This window comes from Vulpes vulpes, chromosome 9 (assembly GCF_048418805.1).
Source record: "Vulpes vulpes isolate BD-2025 chromosome 9, VulVul3, whole genome shotgun sequence".
Lineage (NCBI taxonomy): Eukaryota > Metazoa > Chordata > Mammalia > Carnivora > Canidae > Vulpes > Vulpes vulpes.
The window spans coordinates 64,527,567-64,547,379 of NC_132788.1; the positions used below are offsets into that span (position 1 = coordinate 64,527,567).

At 36.3% G+C, this 19,813-nt stretch overlaps 1 pseudogene; it reads right to left on the reverse strand.

Annotated features, from left to right (window-relative positions):
• Positions 1 to 17,916: 17,916 nt before the first annotated feature.
• LOC112913298 (splicing factor 3A subunit 3 pseudogene) lies at positions 17,917 to 19,506 on the reverse strand (annotated as a pseudogene).
• Between the last annotated feature and the right edge of the window lie 307 nt (positions 19,507 to 19,813).

A 19,813-nucleotide genomic window follows, 5' to 3' on the forward strand; every position in this document is an offset into this window, starting at 1 on the left:
TCCCTCTGAATCCTCAATGCTTACCAGTGGTGGTAGTGACATTTTTCTCCTGGAGGAAATTAAATTTGCCTTTACCTAGCCCTTCAAAAATGATGAGCTTTGCCTCTCAGCAACTGGTTGTCCTGGCAGGACTCCATCCCTGAGATAAGGTGATGTATCACTGTGACACAGAGAATGGGTTTTCAAGAGCTGTCTTCCAAACTGTACAGGGTAGCTTTCCATTGCTGGCCAGGGCTTCTGAGGACTTGTGGATAGAATACAGACAGCATCCTTTTAAGCAGGGAGCTGTTTTCACAGCTGCCTTGTTGACTGAGATGTGCTCCAAATTAAAGCTTTTTTCATTACACTAGAATGTGCCAAGGTGTGAGGACATTGAGGAGAGACAAATCCATATGGCATTGAAACTTCAATTCCTCCCCATTTCGGTGGTCAAGCAAACAGTGGGCTCAGCATAGCTAAACTAGATTAACAGAAGATCAGACTGGTACCAGCCAGCTTTCCCAAGGTTTCTTCTCACTAATGAGGACACTTCTTTACCCAGGTAACTCCCACTGTTACAAAATTGAATAAATGTGTCCTACTATCCTATTTTCTTTTAAATATGAGGAGCACTATTGGGCAAGATCCATCTGTTGGAGCCCTTTTTCTTGTTGCATTCAGCTCAGCCACGCCCAGCCTAAGCACATCCTTGTGTGAAATAATGAGATCTCGGGGGAACTTGTGTATTGTTTTCCCGCTTCTAGGTTTTCCTCACAATAAATTCTGTTTTATACGTATACCCCATGGCACTGTGCTGTGTGTGTCCATACCCACCCCACATTGCACAACAGCTTGACTCCAAGGCTTGTGAGCATTTTAAATTCATTCTACACATTGGCTTTGCCAGCTACCTAAAAGTAAGTGATGGGTACAAAAATCTCTCAAAACCTCTTGGGATGCTAAGCGAGTGAAATCTACTTCAGGGTATTTGACTTGAACACTCCTTCCTTCTTTTCTCCTTTGATCTTTCTTGAGTTCTTCCCTTTTCTAAGTGGAGGAATGGTAGGGAAGCTGTCAAATTACATTTAGGATTACCATGGGTGAAAGGGGGAAATTATCTGGCTTCCTCTTCTTTGCATTCTAGTCCTGAAAAGAATTACAAAATGCAACACACCTAGGAATCTTGCATTATATAAACAAAATCAAAGTTTTGTTCATTGCTAATTGGGCACTATCTACCTTACTCATAACTATAAAAGATATAATTGATGGTTTCTGCCCTGGGTGGTATTTGATGTCTCCTTCCAGTATTCATAATCTGACCCTTCACGTGCAGTCATTTTGCCTCCATTGGTATCCGCTGGTATCTGAAGCAGATTTCAAACCAGTGAAGAAAATTGATAACCTGCCAGGCAAGTGTGAAAAGACTCTAGCTCGTTATCAACAGTGGGAATTCTGGCCAACAAGAAGGATATTATGGCTGGGAGCTTAGGTCCTCTCTTCAGATGCTTTGTTTTGATTTATTCTGTAAATATGTAGGAATTTTTATTATTTAAGATAAGATAAAGCTTTTACTTCTAGCCCTCTGGTTGCAAAGATAGCTGCTGCTCTGTAAATCAACACAGGATTATCTGCTTTTCCATAGTTTTCACTGAAGACATAGTGGCAACAATTCATCTTAATGTTGTGTACTTTACGTCCGGTTTCCAAAAAAAAAAAAAAATACACCAACAGAGATATGATATATAGAGAAATAACACAATTAAAGATATGTATATAAAATTCTATATGTTTATCTGATTTGGTTTCTTAATTTTTTTTCTTTCATAAGTAGGCTTTATTTTGAGAACTTGGATGTTTACACAAATAGCTGAAAATTGTTTCTAAATGGTTCTTCATATTTTTCCAAACAGAAAATAAATAAAATGTAAATATAGAATGCATTATTTCTGTATTTCACAGCAAGTTCCAATTTTTAAAATCTATTAAAAGTTTAAAATTGTAGCTGACCCATATGAGTCAATAATTGTAGGAGACTGATAAGATCCAAATGTCAAAAAACCTACTGGAAGACAATGAGCACAAAAATGGACACCTTCTGGACAGTTAAATCTGAACATGGCTAAGGTTCACAGAAATGGAAATAATTTAAATTCTTGAATAATTTTTCTGCTTCTCCATGTATTTTCTGAATCAATTACAATTTAAATTATTATTGGATGGGATAAAACACTTAATGCTTAAACAAATATGTTGGGTCACATTTATAGTGTGAGAGCAACAAGTCAGTATATAAAACTATGCTTCTGAGGATATTTTTATTAACCTTGGCAACAGAATGGTAGACAAATGCACAGAAGACAGATTTTTCTCATTGTCTTTCTTTGTTGTAGGCATTGGCTAGCCACTGATTCTTTGCCATTGATCTGCATCTCATAGACAAGGGTATTCTGTTTGGAGTTAATATTTAATGTTTAATTGTTTAATGTTAATATTTTCTATGTAGCATTTAAAATAACTACAGATATTGGCTATGGACTGGCTACAATATTTGAATTATACACTTGTTTATAAAGTACACACATTGATAAGAAGTAAGGATGCCTAAATATTTACTACACTTTGCATTTTAGTATGAATATATACATTATTCAATTTCAGTTAAACCAGTCTTAGAAATTTAGATATTATGATTCATCAACCTGCCGAAAAAATACAAAACAATAAAGAATAGAAATGAATACATAATTCAAAAGTTCTGAGTAACAGAGAAGCTTGGATAACTAACTCATTTCACTAACAATTTTAACAAAAACTGGCAATACAACTTAAAAATTTTTTTTTGTCCAAGTGCGGCTAAATGTTACAGAGCTGAATATATATTTACTGGTCCCTTGCCCTAAGGGTCTGTACCCCATTCTCATTTCCCTCAGGACAATGAATTCTTACATAATAATAGATTATATATAATCTCTGGTATGAACAAACCTCTTATGTATTTGAATAAGCTTTCCATTATTTTATTCTCTTTTGACAAAAATTGAGATGTGACAATCTTTTGATTTCTCAGTATCCAGTCCAATATAGTCAGGCTGAGAATGAAATGATTATCAAGCAGAGTAGAAAGTTGAACCAATATCCAGAGAATAAGCACTGTGTAGGTAAGTAATCTGAGTAATTCAAGTCCTGTAAATACATGTAAATGCTTTATTACTCTTGAAAGTTTTCAAATAATTATTTTCAACCCTTTGCTTTGACAGTAAAACCATGACTCAATACAGTTTTTGTAACATATTTCTTTCCTCACTTAATAACTTTCTGACAGTCTAAGTTCCCCCTTTTGTTACAATGTGAAAACATTTCTTGTCTTTATTGTCTGTTCTTAGTAAATAATAGCTGCCACTTGCCACTCAGTAAAGATGGTGGAATAAATATTATACATGCTTACATATACACAGAGAAGACAAAGGGTAGATACGAGCTCATGTTGATAGCATAAATATATATTTCATAAATCACAAACATTTATATATCGATAGAAAAGGAAGTTACATTTTGCTATTTTTTACATATTTTGCTATTTTGACAGACTATGTTTGTTGATATAAATGGCAGAAATTCAACTGTTGCCTTAAACCAGATCTTCCTGATGAAATACAGGATGTATGAAATTAAAGCATCAATGAAGAAATGCAAATATTATTTTTTACTAAAAAGCATGTATAACTTTAACCAATAGCGTTTTCTTCCAAAAAAGCACTGCAGTTGATAGACATGCAAACACAACTGTGAATTGTGAATTCCATAAATCTTCATGTTCGACACAGTTGAAATTCAAGGCAGGACAATATGCCAACTTATTTCTGTATTTAAACAAAGGAATAGTGAGCACTAAAGTATACGGTTACTATTCAGAAGACACAAAACATTCATGATGAATCAGACTCCCCCCGTCTTGAGGAGGATCCTGGCCATGTGCAAAACAGTAGAAATTCAACACAATGTGGTAGAAGTCAATTGCTTAAACCTTAGAAGATTAAAAAAGTTAAGAGATTATGGAATCTCCATATGACAGCACAGCAGCTAACACAAAATCATGCATTAAAGGACGTTAAAAGTTATGTAAAAGTATTCCCACTATAATACCATTATAGTAACACAAAACTGTATGCACAGTGTGAGCCCAGTTCTATTAGATAGGTAGGAAAATAAGCAGAGAAAAGAGGGAGGGAAGAGGAGAAAAGGGAAGGAAAAAGAAAAAAAGGAATGAAAAGGGAAGAAAAATAGGAGAGAGAAAAGAAAAAAAGCAGAGAGAAAGAAAAGAGGCAGCTGGAAAGAAGGAAGCAATGTTAGCAGTGTTTATAACTGAATTGTGAACTTAAATGTATTTTTTTTTATTCTTTGTACTTTATTGTCTTTATAAATAATGTATAACATTATTACAAAAGTAAATTAAATAATAAATTCTAGACAAATATTGCTTACAATCCATTTACCAAATTCAGTAGTTTCTGTTTTTTTATCTCTTGTCCTTTTCCATATGAATATTTAATTTTTACATATATAAAAAAATTAGAAAGGGAGCTTTACATTCCTCATTTTTATTTAACATAGAACTTGAGCTTTGTTTTATCTTAACATTTTTTCTTCTGTATCTTTGTATCATTGCCATTGCCACCCCAACCCCACCAAACGACCTACTATGCTAGTACATACTCTTCTGTACCTTTCACTCTCCAGACCAGTACAGTTATGAAGTATACATGATTTCTTGACTTATCTTCATGTTTTTATTCACCTCACATACCTCACTTTTTATGGACATTATTCCAAACCAAAAGATATAGATTTAATTCATTACATTTAATAATCCCAGGAAGTATTTATTTAGTGTCTACTATACACTGGGAACTCTTGTAGCCTTGAGGCTACATATAGCATGAACAAAAGAAGTAAGTTGCTGCCATGATGATGCTTATCCTGTCCCACTGTATGAATGAACCATAATTTATTCAGTAATTCTCCTAAACATGGATATTTAACTTGTTTCCAAAATTTTGTTTTGCCCCTACAGCTCTATAATAAACACACTTTTACATACATATTTATGTTCTTATTTTCTCTACATCTTATTTTATTGAGGCTTTGTATTATTTCCTGGTTCAGAAACACCAATTATCATTATTTTTAAGGAATACAATATGCAGTGTCCTAGAGCTATGAAGAATATGCCATGGGAATTCAAAGGAGGAAACCAAAGTCAATGGACAGCTTCTGAAGTTATTTAGTTCTCATCTGCAGATGGCATCATATGCAGGAATTTATTGTCACTGAAAATAGAGAGTGTATCATACCTGAAGCTGATAGCATCCACCTGGCACATGAAGAGGGCCAAGAAATTGCCATGAGGACAGAATGATAAAGTAGGAGGACCTACAAAACTCAAATGATTAAATAAAGTAAGTGCTTTAAATATATATATATGGTATTTGGAGTTACAATGTCCTTTCCTTACACTGTAGTATATGAGTTGAGTAATAGTGGAAAGATACCATTCCCCTCTATCAAAAAAGTATATGTGTCCATTGCACCATTTTAATTGTTCCTTAAGTGGTTTTAAACGTGACTATCAGAGAGAAGGGGAGAGAGATTGGTGCATTTTCCTTACTGAGTGCCAAATACTTTATGAGTCCTTTTAATTTTGTCATTTCTTTAAAAATTACCTATTCTATTCTTATGATACTGCTGTAATCACTGTCATGATTTTACAGGTAAGGAAACAAAATCACAAAAGCTACTGGCTAAAAGCAACAGAGATCTATAATTAAAAGTGTAGGAGGGGGGAACCCTGGGTGGCGCAGCGGTTTAACACCTGCCTTTGGCCCAGGGCACGATCCTGGGGACCCGGGATCGAGTCCCACGTTGGGCTTCCTGCATGGAGCCTGCTTCTCCCTCTGCCTCTGTCTCTGCCTCTCTCTCTTTGTCTCTCATGAATAAACAAATAAAAATCTTAAAAAAAAAAAAGTGTAATTCTAGCTCCTGTGTTCCTCAAACTACATGTACTGGGAAACTTTCCCCCATTGGGGACAATTAACACAAATAATTCCCCAGTTAAAGAAATAATATGGTGCATGGCACTGTGAAGAACCATGCATATTTGTTCTTTGGAAAGTTGTGACTATGTCTTATATATAAACCTTACTACCTCGTTCATTGCTTGTGACACATACTAGGTATTCAATTAATATGCACAGAAGCCTACTTTAAACTTCATAGTAAAGCTTTACAATTCCTGGAAATGTGTTTCTTATCCCCACCACGGGAATGTTTACAGTGCAGATTTTTTTTTCTATATAAAATAGATTCATTTTATTTGTTCATTACATAAAGTAACTGCGCACATGTGCACACTTGTGTATACCTAGAATAGACCCAGCCCCTTCTGCAAATGTAAAAAGAGGACTAGGCAAGGCTGGTTCTTAAGGCACATGCAACAGAAGAATTCTAGAGCATCTAACCCAAGTTATTGAAAAATAAATCTCTAAAACCTTGGGGAAGACCTTTTGATATTTAGATGAAGATAAATAGGTTGCAGGAGATGAATAAGTGGGATTTGGGCTTTTCTCATTTTCCATGAGCAGAGAAGCATTTGCACTTTATAACACTATCCAAATCCCTAAAATTTGGGAATCTTAAAGTACTCATCAAATCTCTGTAGGGAAAACCCCTGACATTTGTGATGGATACATCCTGAGACCTTTGCAAATCATCACATTCAACAATGCCCCAAAGTACCCCGTTTTACCCATGAAATACAACGTATAACAGGAGTGAGCTATCAACAGAGGGAGGTCAGCTAGACTCAATAACCAGTCATGTATAAAATCCAAACCTCATCCTTGACAAGACTATAAAAGCCTTACTTGCCATTGGTTTTCTGTTACCTCATGTATTCATGAAAGTGTGCACGTTAAACCCAGAACAGCCACAGGTTTATTGAAGTTCACTCCTTCCTTCCTAAAAGTAATTGGTATTTTGTTGATCCCTGGGGCTGTTTAATAGAATCTCCTCAGCATAATACAGATTCTGGCATAGTGATGACAAGTATTACTTGGTTGAACTGACTAGAGTTATCAATAAATTAAAGCATATAATTCAATAAATGTATGGATACTCCCAAAATATCTTAGAAAAAGATGTATCATTTCAGGATAGTGTTTTTTAATTGCTGCCCCAAAATAAGCCTAACAGCTAGAGACAGTTGTACATATATGCCTGGTACATTTTTTTGGTTGATCTAATATTTTCTTTTATTGAGAGGGAGGAGTTGCAGAGTTTAAAAAAGAGAGAGAGACAGAAATTAGGTTTAAAGGTTTGCCTAAAATGATTATTGTAAAATTCATGTAAAATTTATAATCTACTTCTTAATATAGCTATACTTGTTTTATTCTGGTTCCATTTTAAATTATATACAAGTTAAATGATTTAACAATCCGTTGCACACACACACAAAATGTTTAATTATGATCAACCCTTCAAGGCTTCTAGAAGATGTAATATATTTATAAAGTGGAATGGATACTCATGCTCTAATATTAGGGAATATCTGGCTCTAGAGAGTCGGGATCTATGAAACAATGTTAGAAGTACAGCATTAGCATTTAAAAGGTAGAAGAGTGAGGATCACCTTTAGCAAAAATGGTGGTGGCCCTCAGCATAGGACTGGGTTAGGAAGGTACTGGCTTGGCTTGGCCATTCTATTTGATAATAGCTTTATCATTTTAAAGGGCAAATGGCTTTGAAAGGCCAATGTGACTAAACCACTGTTAAAAATGGTCATAGTACAAGAGCTTAGCACCTACAGTCTAAATAAGTATGATATTTAAGGTTAGAATTTCTTAAAATCTCCCACAAATGAACCCATTTCATGTATAATCTTTATCAAGTTCTGAAATGTTCACTGAGTTCTTCTAAGGCAATGCATAATCCTAGGTATGATGGAGGGTAGAATAAAATACAAGATATGGCCATTAAGCAGTATTTACTATAGTGTTATAACCAACACAAATTAGAAATGTTGGCCAATAGCAAAATATATAAATGACAGTTAAAAACAGAATTAGAAGAGTATCACAAAATGGTACAACACAAGTGACTCTTATTACCCAAATCTACTAGATCTTAAGTTGAGGTAGTAAGAATTCACAAAGTAAAACAAATAGTCCAAAAATAAAATAAATAATCCAAATGAAAGAAAAAGCCCATATTGGTGAAAAGTCAGAGTTAGGAGAGTCATCAAAACCACATCCTATTTCTATCTATCCCTGTCATCAGTTTTCATCCTCAGATACACTTCTTCCACTCATGAAAGTAAGATGGCAAGGTGAATTAAGAGCTCCAAGTATAGACATTCACAAATCCAAGTTCAGGGATAAGTCCCATAATTGGGGGTGTCTGGGTGGTTCAGTCAGTCAAGTGCCCAACTCTCAATTTCAGCTCAGATCATGATCTCAGAGTCATGAGATTGAACCCTGCCTCAGGCTCTGTGCTGAGTGTGCAATCTGCTTGATATTCTCTCCCTCTGGCCCTCCCCCACTCTCCCTCTCTGAAAAAAAAAAAAATCTCATAAATGACTATAAGAAGCTCTGATTAGGTCTTTTACCCATCCATGGAATAAACATTGGCACCTTAGGATGTGCTGGTCTGATGGGCCAGGTCTGCATTATGTAAGTACCCATGAACTAGTGGCAGAATCATCCATGAGAATGAAAACTACATCAACTGGAAGTTGAAGAAAATTAATTCCCCAAATAGAATTCTTTTTACTCTTACAGGAAAAAGAAAAGAAGGATTCTGGCCAGGGAAACAAATATTCATGCTTCACATTAAATTTTAGAAAGCCTTGAATGTCAAGAAAGGGAACTATGATTTTTGTCCCACGTTTAATAGGAGTCAGGGAGAAGATAGCTACTGTAATGAAAGGTGAATTAAAGAGAATGAATCAAATAGAAATTGGAAGATTAAATCACAGTGGAATTCACTTTTTTTTCACAGTCCACAAAGAGAGAGAGAGAGAGAGAGCGGAAGAGAGAGAGAGAGAGATGGGACATTAGGGGGTATAAACATTGTACAAAGGGAAATCATTGACATATCACTCCTGACAGGAGTAAGCCAAAGGTTATAGAGATAGTAAGTCTAGAATAAAATATTAAACTAGTTTCTTCTTATTGGATTTGATTTAGAGGCATGCCAGGCAAAATGATTTATCTTTTGTCCAAAAGCAATAAATCAAATAATTTTAATGGGATAGAAAAATGGAAAAACGGAGATTCAGAGGAACCAAACAGATATTTGTTAAAATGTGAACTTAAGCAAAAATTCTACCCCCATTGGCTCCTCTCATTATATACTGTCAGGTAGAAAACCAAATCAATGCAACAAAATGAATTTGTGCCATTAAAACTGAACATTAATAAAAAATTAAAATTCAATTAAAAATTAACATAAAACCAGAAATTAATGGAGAGATAAAATCATCATAGCAAGTCACAAAGAAACCTACTTTTGTAGTGACATAACTTCTACACTGGAAAGGCTTTAGAGGGAAATGGAAAATGAATCGCTGCCAACTTTATGTCAAACAGAGATTGGTTATTTTTCTTTGAGGCTTTTATCATATAAGGAGCTCAGAAATATTTACAATGTATGAGTTAATAAAAGAAAGTGAGAATATACCCAAAGGAAAAAAAACTAAGCGCAACAATACTGCTGACTACTGAATGCCAGCAAACTGTCCAGAGAGCTTTCAGAATTTCTTCATACTCATATCTTTGCTTATATTTTGAAGGTATCAAGGACTTTTCCATGTACTGCCTCTGCCTTACATGACTCTTCCATTCTATCACACAGTTTAAGAATTAATGCCCCAAGTTGAGCATTTCAGTCATTCCTTTGACTGAATATCAATTCAGGAAAGACTTTTCATTTGAACCTCTGCTGTATGGAGGAAAATAGATCATAGACTTAGAAATCTTATGTTAACCTTTGATGAGCATATATTCTTTTTTTTCTTATTGCATGGTTAAGTGCTAAACTTCCAGATCATTAAAAAATAATAGTAATAGTAACTGTTAAATTCTAAAGAGCATCCACTAAAGTGAGAGTGGGAAAACCAAAAAAAATCAAAGGAGTTCCCCAGAAACAAAAAGGGGAGAAGGCTCCAATGACAAAATGAGTCAAACATGTTGAGTGTGTCTAAGAGAATCAATAAGATAAGATCAGAATAATCCTTATAACCAATCACATGAAGATCATTGAGTTTTGATAAAGTAGTTTCAGGAGTGTTTAAGACAAAAGCCAGAATATAAGAAGATTAGGGGTGAATGGAAGTAAAGAACTGGAGACATTTTTCTTTAATTTAATTTTATTTATTTATTTATTTTTTATTTAGAGAGAGTACTATTTCTATAAGTTCAGCTCTAAGCAAAAGCTGAGAAATAATGTAGATGCAAAAGAGGAATGTAGGCTCAAAGGAAGGATTTATTTTGTTTCTTTGAAATTTATTATTGTTTTTGTTATATGGGGGAGGTAAGAACCTTTTTGTATTTATAAATTTCAGAGAGGTTGTACCAAGTGGAAGAAGAAAAGGTGAGCACAATAAGGGAAAGTCTGAGAACTTGGTGGAAGAAAGATATGGAAGGGAATTCAAGATGGTTTCTCTGTTTTCTTCAAAACTTATAAGGAAATCTGATAAGAGGACAGTGAGGAATGGAGAAGAAAGAGAAGAAAGAAGTTAAAAATAGCCATATATCTACAAATGGCAAAATCACTATAAATAAAAATAAGGAACCCAGATAGATTCTTTATGAAGAGATAAGGATCTATTTTTGGTGCAGTAGTTGGCAGTGTCTGAGTGACATCAAGGTAGAGCTAGCCGCTAGGTTCTTAGAAGTAAAACATGACAATGCAAGAGAATTATCAGGACTAGAGGTCCAGATTTGTGATTATTCAGGCACAAAGAACAGTTGAAGCCAAAGGATTAGATGATATAGACATATAAATACGTAGGAAAAGGGTAGGAAAATTGACTAAGAACAGAGCCCTTGTAGATTTCTATAGGAGCAAGAAGTTGATTGGAAGGAGATAGAGCAGTGGTGCCAGAAAGGTAAAAGACTAGAACTTGCTGTCAGAAAAACCACATAGTGGAGTCCAAAGGCTAAAGAAATGGAGAAGTAAAGCCACCAAGGCATTCCCATTGGCTATAGAAAGTGAAGGCTCATTTCAAGAAAGTTCTTTCAGTAGATCAATAAGGGTAATGTCCCCAGTCCCCATGGATTAAACAATAAGTAGAATTAAGTAACAGCTATAAACTTCTTTTGAAAACTCTGGCCTCAAAAGAAATGGGAGAGCTAACATAGTAGTTTGAAGACAGCAGAAGCAAGTATTTTAATTAAGTAATTGAAATGAAAGACTTCCATAATTACATGATAAAGTGCAACATCCAGTGCAAATAGAGAATTTGAAAACACTAGTAAGAGCAGTGATAATTGATAGAATGAGCCTTCCTTCCTTCCCTCCAAAACAATGTTTGATTCCATCATCACTGCAAGGTTCGTGCCCTTCCCACCATATCTGATGCCTCACTGGTGCCTCTGAACTTGCTCAAGGCAGGAGAGACCCAAAATGTATTTGCAAGTGGTTCTTAGCATGATGATTTTCATGTCTCAAGTCTCATTTCAAATGTTTTCTTCTCTAAAAGATCTTTTCTGATAATACTCTCTGAAGCTGTCTGCCCACGAATCATACCCTATCACAGAGTATCATCTGTTTACTTCATAGAACTTATCAAAATAGGAAACTATCCTGCTTTCTTGGTTATCTCTAAGCTCCATGAGAGGGAATTTGTTCCATTCAGCAATGTAATTTCCCTACTTGGCATTATAATACACAATAACTCAACATTTGTAGAAGAGATCAGCTAATAAAGGAGCAGATTGAGACTTAGAAAACAAAACAAAGAGTTCCCTTTAGAAATAAAGAGGAACATTTCTTTCCATGAGGTGGTTGGAGAAATGTTAAAGAAACTCAATAGGTAGGAGGCAAGGTTATCTGCTATTATACTATCCCAATACTGCCACCGAGCTAACATGCAAAGAACACTTCATATTTGCCAGGTACTATGTTCTCAATACTTTACAGCAACATCCCACTTAGTCCTCATCATGGCCAGGGGATGCTCCATTGTTCTCCACATTCTACAGCAACTAAGATTCAAAGAGGAGAAGAGATACAGCCATGGTCAGGAGACAATCAGAACTGAGATCCTATAGGGTAATTTCATCTCTCCCTTATCCGTGATGAGAGACAACCAACGGTGAGAAGAATCAGATTGGACCTTGAGACATAAGACAGCAAAATAAAACTTTGCTGTAGCTGCGAAGGAGTGTGAGTTTGGACTCAGGGTTAAGGTGAAAGGAAGATTTTAAGTGGCGCTGGTGGAGCAGAGCCAAGGTAGTAAACCTGGGCTATGTTTCCCAGAACTCTTTTTCCTGCATAGTACTGGCCACGAACAGACAAGTTATGCAGATTTGGAAGGCAGGAGAAGAGCATCAGACACATTCTTTGTTGCTCTGGTAGTCAGAGCAGGGCAGGCGTGCACTCAGTTCACACATACCGTTACTGACCTGAGGCTCCCATGGTTGACATGGGAGGCCCTGCCCTTAGTTCTTGAGCACCAGCCATACATTCTTCTCCAAAATCCTGAGCCACTGAATACAGCCCCTGGAACATCAGCGAAGCCTGTAGCTCCTCCCACCATCACCTCTCCTCTAACATTTCCAACTCCTGGGTCAATGCATTTACCTTTATGACACAGAAAACCAGCCCCTCTTGTAGGCCCCCTGTAGCACTATGGTTGGAGTCTTTGACAATGGTGAGAGAGAGACTCAGATTCCAGCTATCCTCATTGTTCTGTGCCAATTTGTCCTTGATCCCCACTACTTTTCTTTCACTATTCCTGCCTGACCACTTACTCTGCCCGTTTAATTTTGGCAGGAGACAGAAGCAATAGGCACACACAAATTATGTTGGGGAGGAAGAATTTCCTCTGCCCTTTTAGTTGGACTAAAAATCAAGTTGACATGAAACAGAGTAACAGGAGAAAATCAAATTTACTTTCATCCCTATAGGGAATCCATATATATATAAAATTCCAGAGACAGTGAGGCAACATTAGTCTTATAAGACCTAAGGAGAGGGGAAGGGATGTAAAGATACAAAGGGGAGGAAGACCATGAGCACCAAAGTGAGAAGTTTGGACAGCACAAATAGCCCTATGATGCAGATAAGTTTTTCAGGTAAAGAGGAATATCTGTTAATAGCTCTCTTCTTGGTACAGGCAGGCAGCTGAGGGGGATTAAAAAGGTTTATTCTGAACCTTTTGAGTTTTGATTTCTTTTAACTCAAAATAATGTTTATGCCAAAATGACCCATCTTGAGGTGGTCTGCTCTTGGCTCCTACACCTGTTTAGTCAGCCCCACAATTGTATATATCAGAGCCCCATAAGGAATCCCTTATACTCTATCACTCCTTGTGTTTTTGTTTCTCAGGTTGAACCCTCAGGGACAAGGAGGGCATGGATGACGTAAGGGAGCATTCATATGAAATGGAGTCACCTGGCCCTAGTGCAATTACCCAATAGTGATTAAAAATATAAATAAATAAATAAATAAATAAATAATAAATAAAATATCAGGAAAGTACTGTGAGGGGATTAGAACTACAAGAAGAGCTGAAGGACAAAATGAGTTATGGGATTCTGTGTACATTTCTTCATAGCCCTGGGTGGTATAAGCTCCCTCCTTATATCTCACCTTCTCTGAGAAACCCAGTCTGGCTTTCTGGACCATGCTAGGTATCTCTGCTATGTGCCACTCTTAGGACCCTCTGTTCATCTCTACTGAAATCCTTATACATTAACCCAATATAACTCAGGTTGCATATTTACTTTTCTGTCCTTTAGCTTACACATCTTCCTTCTCTAGCACCTAATCTAGCACTTTCTATAGGGAGGGAGTAGGAGGGGCATATGTCAATTATATCTCAATAAAACTGAAAAAAGAAAAAGAAGTAAAAGAGAGAGAGAAAGAAAGGGAGATTTTTTAATTTTTAAAAAATTTTTGAAAACTTCTCAGTCCTTCCATATCACTTTGCAGAATATTCTGCATTTATTAGACATTTGATAGATTTTTGTAATACATTAAATATATTTACAAATCAAAATAACAATGGGGCTTTGTTGCTTTGTTACATATTTTACAGCTCTCTTTGTAAAATGTATTATTGTTTTTCCAGCATACTCTGATTATAGCACACTTCTTAAAAGTAGTTTGTTATTTTACGAACTTTTTCCTTAAATGTTTCCTTAATTCTCATTGAAAGCCAAAGTCAATTATGTGTAACTCATTTAATTAACTTGGCAATGAAAATGAAGTGAATAAACAGCAGAAAAAAATGAATATGCTATAAAAAAAGGATTTAAGTATATATTTTGTACAAAGTAAATATAATAAACTGTGTACATTGATGGGATACATGAAAAGCAAGGCATCTATAAATTTTATTAATGCCTTAAATAAAATTAGGAAATTATCCATCACAGTAAATGGGTTGTACTTACATATATGCTATGACACATAATGACAAGACTTCAAAGTATGGAAATACTATAACTCTAGCTTAGTGACATAAATTTATGGTGATCTCATCTATGAATTTTTAGTAGAGCTAGGCATAAACAAATAGTCTAGGTGATACTTTAATAGTATTCTTATATATTTTATATAACTTTATAAAATCCATATTGTCATGAATTCATTTAATGTTAAATATATATTATTTAGAAATCAAAAATTTAAAATGCACAGTATCTGTTTTTCCCTAACTTAAATGTAGATGCCACTAATAATGTGTTCTTAATGTCTGGAGTAACCATAAAAACAAGAGGTGAAAATTGTTGAACCAAATTGAATTTTACCCGCTGATGTAACTTAGAAGAACAAAACAGATGAGTTTACATGGATGAAAAAAAACGAGGGAGAATATATAATCAAGAGATGATTCCATTAGGTGGATCCCTAAAAAGCATCCAAATAAAAATGATTAGATATAAAAGAGGACTGATGGAAACTTCTTAGGGTGGTTTCCTGGAGAATTACCTGCAGGTTGTCCTATAGAATGTCCTCTATAACTAGGAAGACAATTCTTTCCTCTGACTAGAAAATTTGTTTCTGACTGGTGACCTAAAGAGAGTGCTCTCCAAGCAAAGTAAATTATTTTCCTGGGAACAATCCACTGTGTATGTAATGGAGCTGTTGAGAGAAAAGTGAGCCATAATAACTCAAATCTACAAAAAGATTCAGAGAAGAAATAACGGGAGCTTCAACTAAGAGCAAAATATATTGAAGCACTTCACTTAGAGAAAAAATAATTCTTAGTTGGCAATTACAGGAGTCTTAATTTAATCTTTTGGCTCCATAGTCAACCACTCACCATAAACAAAATTCTGCCAGTGGATCAGACTTTCCAATTACCCAGAGACCACAGTAACCTTTTCCACTCAGTAAAGAGGTCTTTTAGGTAAATAGACCTGCACAACTGTTTAAACAAACCTCTATTAGTTACCCACAAAAATAGACATAAGTGATGAAGCTAGATATTAATAAATATTTGAAGGATGAAACTAAAAGGTAATGAATACCAAAGACAATTAATATAAAAGCAAACAGATACTATGTAACAAAAAGAAGAGAATTTAAGATTATAGTAGCTTCAGCAAGATCAAGATCATATTGTCTATCTAAAAAAAAAAGAGCAGACTATTGTGAAATTGAAGAAGTTGTAGAACCAGAAATAGTTTTTGAAATTAGAGGGGAGCCTGAGTGTCTCGGTTGGTTAAGCATCTGCCCTCAGCTCAGGTCGTGATCTCAGGGTCCTGGCATCAAGACCCACTTTGGGTTCTGTGCTCAGCAAGGAGTCTGCTTCTTCCTCTCTCTTCCTACCCCCCACGTGTGCTCTCTCTCTTTCTCTCTCTCTCTCCCAAATAAATAAATAAAATCTTTAAAAAATGAAACTAGAAATACTTTTTGAGGTGAGTTCTTCCAGCTATGATGATATAGTTTGTGGCATATGAGTTCTCCCAATGGAAACAACTAGAAAAGTGCTATAAAATATAGAAATGAATCTTTCAGAAAGCACAGAAATGCTGCTAAAGCAGGAAGGATATGAGGGACCAGACCCTGGAGAAAATGGAAGCTCATTGAGTTGAGCCCAACTCTCTGCACACTGCTTTTCCTTTGGGAGCGTTTACCTACTTTTGGTGCATGGTTGACAAAGAAGAAAACAGACAGCTTCTAAGAGGCAATTAAAATGTTGTCAAGTATTCTAGGGCTTGGAGACAAAAATTAGAATTCAGAGATATGAAGGTAACCAATATCTTCTTATAGAACAAAGAAGTTAGCTCAACATTTGACACACATTTTCATATTGAGGCATTTACTGATTTTTTAAGCTCCACAAGGCAAAATGTTAAAGAGTCATGCCCAAAGTGGCTAAATATCAAAGTAGACTTTATGGCAGCCCTATGGTACTGCACACAGAAAAATCAAAATTCATTATCTACCAAGTAGAGGAATCCCATTAAATACTTCACGTTCACATTTAAAACATCTAGAGAGTTACACTCTCATATTAGAAACAAGACTTGAAGACATGGCCATATGTTTTAGTCTTCCCAATTCTTGACTGGACTCAGGTAATCTATCCATCTGCTACCTGCCAGATAATAGAGTGAATCCTCTCTAAAGGAAGAAAAAAAATCATCCTTAACACTTATAATTTTTACACACACTATCTGACATTAAAAATCACTAGGCATACTGAATGAGTGAATGTAGGTATATGCATATATGCATGCATGCATGAATTAATGAATACAGTTGAGGGTAAGAATAAGCACAAATAGAAATACAAGTGATATAGACAATATAGTTATCAAATTTTAATAAAACAACTGTTATTACTTCAAGAAAATAAATGATAAAATAAAGGAATTCACTTAGAACCAGACTCTATATGAAAAGATCCAAGTGGAAACCATAAAAGTGAAAACAAAACAAAATGAAAGAAAGAACTGAATAAATGAATTTACCTGCAAAGAGCAGAAGGAATAATTGAACTGAAATAGAATTCACCAGAAAATCTGTAGACTTGACATGGAAAGCAAAAATAATGGAAGATACATAAAGCAGGTGTGAGACATCTGAGATAGAGTGAACACATTTAACACACATGCCATTTGAGCTTCAGAGGAAGCAGATGAGAAAGAATAATAAAAGTAACAATCGACCAATGACCTTAATTTTCTAAAACTAATGAAATATATCAACTAACAGATTCATAAGATGCTAGGACCCCAAGCAGAAAAAATAGAGAGTAAATAACAAAAGGCATATCACTTAACACTTCTTAAAATTAAAGAAGCATTCATTTTTAAAAAATATTTAATTAATTTATTCATTTGAGAGAGAGAAAACAGGGGAGGGCTAGGGAGAGGGAGAGGTAGAGGGAAAGAATCTCCAGCAGACTTCATGCTGAGCACTGAGCCTGACTAGAGGCTTGATCTCAGTCCCTGAGATCATGACTTGAGCAGAAACCAAGAGGCAGGAGCTGAATGAGCCAAACAGGCACCCCTAAAGAAGCATTCTCTCTCTCTCTCTCTCTCTCTCTCTCTCTCTCTTTTTCAGAAGAAGGACTGGGTTTATTTTCTGACAGAATCTTTTAATATAAACAAAGATAAAACACATCTCAACCCTGCAATCTGCCAGCATGTCTTGGTTTTCACAAGACGCACACTAGACCTTAAGACTAAGTAGGAGTCTTTAAGGAGCATTTGGTTGGGAGAAATAGAAAAAGAAGATTTCAGGTAAGCCCGGGCAAGCCGAGAAGCTGAGATACATCCCTGAACACCAGAGCTGTCCTTGTCTCTTCAGGTCCTCATAGGTGTTCTTATTCACAACGTTCCCACTGGAGTCCTCATACCTTCCTCGGTGTCAGGCTGCCATCGCTCTGATGCCTTCTGCAGTTTCAGCTTGGCCCACAAGGAGACAGCATCTTCGATCTGTCATGTTAGCGAAGTGGGCAGTGTTTGGGATGCCCAAATACCTCATGCCGTGGGCATCACGCCACTCAGCAAAGTGCTGCTGGAAGGTCTTGGGGCCTCAGTATGTGTAATTTCCACAAATCTCACAGTTATACTTGATATTTAGATCATGAAGCTTATACAGCCAGGTTTGCCATCCCAGCCGAGGGGCAGGTTTTTGGGATTGTAAATGATCTCATTCTCCTCATCTTCACTTTCACTCTCACTGATCTGCTCTTCCTCTTCTTCTCATTCCTCCCCTGTCCTCGCCTGCTTGCATTGTACATTTTCATGCATGAGATGCTGCTGTTCCCCAAGAATTTCTACATATTCATAGATCTGGGCTTCTAGGAACGCAATGTCTCTGTTCCTCTCAGTGTCTCACTTGATGCATTTTGACTTGGGATTTTTGGCAAACAGGGAGGTGTCAAGTGACTCCAGGTCCTTTGGAGCACCAAACTTTCCTTTGGTGCTGAAGAGCCTCTGGGCTCGCTCTTCTAGGGTCCCACTGCACTTCAAGCCTAGAGCTAAGAGTGCAGATTTCAATCTGTCCAGATCCAGGGAGGCCAACTCCTCCCAAGAAGAATGCAGACAGGTCAAGATGGGCTCCAGCATGGGTCAGAGCACTGCTTATCTCTTTCGGCCATCCAGGAAAAGTACCATTCTCCTACTTCTTCTCAAATTCATTCTGAATCTTCCCAAAAAGTTTGTTCTGATCTTGGAGGGGCTTGACTCTATCTGTGTAATCTTGAAGGTAGTCAAGCAGCATCTCCAGGTATCTCTTATATTCAGCATTCTTCCTCTCTTTAGGAATATCAAATAACTGGTCAAAGATGGACAGATAGATAATATAATCCAGCTTCTCTGAGGCCTTCAGATTAATGTATTTGAAGTAACAGTCACGGAGGTCGAGGTAATGATCATATTCCTCTCCATCTGTAAACTCCACCAAGTTTTGTGCCTCTTCACTTGGATTCTCTCGAGCCTTCAGAAGCTCCTCAAATTCCACTGACATTGGCACACAGATCTCATTTGGGAGTTTCCGATGGAATTCTTTTATTTGCTAGGGTCTACTATAAAATTCAGCAAATTCATTGGGCCCTGAAATGGCATTGAGTTTCTGCTTTTGTAACCGATCCTTATCATCATACAAATTCCACATGTTCCCACTCACTTCCATATACTTATCTTGCATGGTCCGTGTGTGGTGGTCAGAATTGATCTGGTCCCGGAGCGTGGACTTCTTAGTGAGCATCTCTTTGGCAATGACATCCATGAGCCATTCCTTTTCCTCATGATACTGCCACTGCTGCTCCAGAATTGTCTCCATTTTTCCTCCACCACGGCACCCAAGTTCAGGCCACTGACACTGCCAGAAGTGACTCCTCAGAAGCATTCTTTAATACAGACAGAGAAAAAATAACTTGTGACTTTTTAAAAAGCAATACTAAAGCTAAGAACTGACTTTTCAACATAAAAGATGGAAGTCAGAAGATAATAAAATAGCACCTTTATCTGAAAGAAATGACCTGACATTGAAAGAAACCCCCAAAATCCATATTCACTAAAATAAGAATGTTTCTAGACAAACAAAAACAATGACAACTTTTCTTCATCAATCTTACTCTACAGGAAAA